The 3,686-nt window shown below is 50.3% G+C and overlaps 1 protein-coding gene across 1 annotated transcript in view; it reads right to left on the reverse strand.

Annotated features, from left to right (window-relative positions):
• Nucleotides 1-1,088, reverse strand: part of LOC107123532 — a 6,551-nt gene extending 5,463 nt beyond the window's left edge. Inside the window, exon 1 of the mRNA XM_015426784.1 lies at nucleotides 1,034-1,088. The gene's annotated coding sequence lies outside the window, so the exon portion shown is untranslated. The remainder of the gene's footprint in view (nucleotides 1-1,033) is intronic.
• Between the last annotated feature and the right edge of the window lie 2,598 nt (nucleotides 1,089-3,686).

Here is a 3,686-nt window from a genome sequence, read left to right on the forward strand (position 1 = left end):
TGGCCCCTGTGTGAGACGGGAGGCTGGACTAGATGGATCCTCACTGGTCTGACCCAGCAGGGCTCTTCTGAGGTTCTTGTCAGGGGAAGACTTCGGCTTCTCTGCCCTGTTGTTGCCCCTCCAGAGGAACTGGTTGGCCCCTGTGTGAGACGGGAGGCTGGACTAGATGGATCCTCACTGGTCTGATCCAGCAGGGCTCTTCTGGTGTCCTTATCAGGGGAAGGCCTTGGCCTCTCTGCCCTGTTGTTGGCCCTCCAGAGGAACTGGCTGGCCCCTGTGTGAGATGGGAGGCTGGACTAGAGGGACCCTCACTGGTCTGATCCAGCAGGGCTCTTCTGGTGTCCTTATCAGGGGAAGGCCTTGGCCTCTCTGCCCTGTTGTTGGCCCTCCAGAGGAACTGGCTGGCCCCTGTGTGAGATGGGAGGCTGGACTAGAGGGACCCTCACTGGTCTGATCCAGCAGGGCTCTTCTGGTGTCCTTATCAGGGGAAGGCCTTGGCCTCTCTGCCCTGTTGTTGGCCCTCCAGAGGAACTGGCTGGCCCCTGTGTGAGATGGGAGGCTGGACTAGAGGGACCCTCACTGGTCTGATCCAGCAGGGCTCTTCTGGTGTCCTTATCAGGGGAAGGCCTTGGCCTCTCTGCCCTGTTGTTGGCCCTCCAGAGGAACTGGCTGGCCCCTGTGTGAGATGGGAGGCTGGACTAGAGGGACCCTCACTGGTCTGATCCAGCAGGGCTCTTCTGGTGTCCTTATCAGGGGAAGGCCTTGGCCTCTCTGCCCTGTTGTTGGCCCTCCAGAGGAACTGGCTGGCCGCTGTGTGAGACGGGATGCTGGACCAGATGGACTACAGTTCGTTTGCTTTGAAAAGTTTGGGTTAACAAGATTGACACACTAAACTAATGAACATAATTCCCAATACATCCCCAAAGTGTTGGAAACTCTGCGGCGAAAGAGCAACCTATCTTCACAATCGGTGGACGTGCAAACACATACAGAATTATTGGATCTTGATTGCAAAGCAAATAGAAAAGCTCACAAGTTATAACATTGAATCCTGCATTAATGCTGCTCCACCTCTGGCCTCCAGATCGTCCACCTGCAAATAGAATAAAACTAATTAATATCTTGTTAACAACAGCCAAAATAACAATTGCAAAAAACTGGAAAAACAAAAACCCTCCCACAGTGAATCAATGGCTACATAAGACATGGGATATATTTATGCTGGAAAAATTCTCAATTTATGATACCATGAACCAAAATGAATGCGAATTTTACAATACGTTAAACATATGGTACCCGATTTTAGACAAAATAACATTACACAAATTTGACTGGGAAAACATCACTGAAGCAAAATACAAGATAATGCTGTACAGCTGAGAATATAATATGTTATACCGTTCACACCATTTTACAGTTACTAGAAGACAGCAGCACAATAGTACAGCTATACGATCTGTTTGATGTAAAGCGTCTAACTCTGAACCTTTTCCAATATTGATAGTAATGCTGAATGTTTGAATGTTTGAATTTGAAACTGAATGTTTGAATTTGTATTTTACTTTCTCTTGTTGCATTGTTGATTATATATATTGAAAAAATTAATAACATTTCTTTTTTAAAAAAAAACAAGACTGACACCATGGTGGGTGTCTCCAGTTTGGATGGGGGGAGGCCTTTCTTAACCCCCCCTCACTAGCTCTCAGACATAACACACACACACCCCGCACAACTGCTGTGATGCCCATGGCAGGGGAAATGAAGAGCCCCTACTAGTTTGGCAGGAGGGGCCCCATTTCTCTTGGGGGAACTGGGCAGGGGGCAGGCACTGAAAGAACTACCCCCTGACGCCGCAGCTCCGATGTCCAGTGCCCCGCCACCCAGTCTCAAGGGAGTGCCCTGCCCTTGGACACTTCAGCCAGCGGCAGAGGGACCTGGTTATCCTGCACAAGTCAAGCCTCCTCTTGGGGAAATCTCCTTCTCAGCCTCCAATTGCGAGCTGGGAAGCGTGCCCCCATCAGAAGAAAATCTTTCGTAAAGCAGTGGGACCGTCTTTGGGGTGAATGCAGCTGAGAACTTGTAATGTATTCTGTGCTGCCTAGAATGCATTAAGATGGTTGTGAATCATCTCATAAGGAAGCAATGTTAAGCTTCGTCTTGAACAGGGATTGAAGTTCAAGACTACTGCGTCCAATCAGGTTCAAATGTGTATAAGCGGGAAAGACTCTGATTGGTCCTTATTGTCTCAACCTGATAGGTTGTTTAACTGTATAGTAGGCGTGGCTATATTAGCCGGGAATGTTTAAATACCGAGCAGCTGCAATGGGAAGCTGTTCGGGCTATCAGAGAAGTTGTACCGTGTCAGAGAAGTTGATCGTCGAGCTGAAATAAACCTGAGTTTTGCTGAATCACTCTCTGGCTATTTTGTTAAGCACCGGACTTAACAGAACTGAAGGTCCGGGACGCAGAGATGGAATTGTTTGGGAAGATTCTAGCAGGCAAGGCAGAGCTTTGCCCCCCTCCCTCGCATCATTTCCTGAGGCAGCCAGCGCTGCTCTCCCAGAGCCTCCGCCTTTCTTCTACAAGCAGGGTGCCCTCCACAAGCACCCCCATCACACACACACACCCCCTCAAAGAAGACACGGGCTCGAGGGGGCACAGGTCCAAGAGCACTCTGAGCAGCCCTGTTCCAGCTTGGATCGTTACCCCCAGCCTCCAACCAGCTCTGTGCTGTTGTTCCACAAAGGGCCACGGAAAGCACATGCCCAGCACATCTCCGTACACTAGCCCAGGTGGCAACTGCATTCCCAGGGGCGGCCCCCCAAACCAAGGAGGCCCCCAAGGCAACCAAAAACTATTCAAACCATGATGCTTTAAATGGAAAGAGACATTGATTAACCCCGCTGAAACGACCACTGACCACATCCAATCATCAAACCCAGCAAGGGGGGGGAAGCACAAGAGTGTCCAGTGATCAACAAGCAGGCAAACAGCAACTGATTCCCAAAGCCCCCCCCCAAAAAAAAAGAAGAAGAAGAAGAGGAGGAGGAGATTGGACTTATACCCCACCCTTCACTACCCAAAGGTGTCTCAGAGCGGTTTACAGACTCCTTTCCCTCCCCCTCCCCCTCCCCACAACAGACGAGGTAGGTGGGGCTGAGAGAGCTCTGAGAGAACTGTCCTTGAGAGAACAGCCCTGACAGAACTATGGCTTGCCCAAGGTCATCCAGCAGCTACGAGTGGAGGAGTGGGGAATCAAACCCGGTTCTCCCAGATTAGAGTCCGCACACGCACCCACGACACAAAAAAGACTAGGGCTAGGCTCGGCCACTCACCGCGAAGAGTGAGGGAGCTCAACCGACCAATCTGGGCGAATCTGTGGGATGCAGAGGTGGACTGCCTCTGAACGTGGAGGTTCACTTTACTCACTATGGCTAGTAGTCACCAACAGTGCTCCCTCTGAGTTAGTGTGAGCTAGCTCACAGTTTTTTAGCCTCCAGCTCACAGAATTTAGACCACTTAGGAAGGATGGGGCTCCAGAGCAGACTGATTTATGCAGCAGCCCAATCGCTCGCTCACAACTTTAATGCCAGGAGCTCACAAAGTAGGATTTTGGCTCACGAGACTCTCCACCGCTTAGAGGGAGGCATTGGTCACCAATGAATCTAATCCTCTTTTAAAATTCC

The sequence above is a fragment of the Gekko japonicus genome, unplaced genomic scaffold (genome assembly GCF_001447785.1).
Source record: "Gekko japonicus isolate JY-2015 unplaced genomic scaffold, Gekko_japonicus_V1.1 scaffold5106, whole genome shotgun sequence".
Taxonomy (NCBI): domain Eukaryota; kingdom Metazoa; phylum Chordata; class Lepidosauria; order Squamata; family Gekkonidae; genus Gekko; species Gekko japonicus.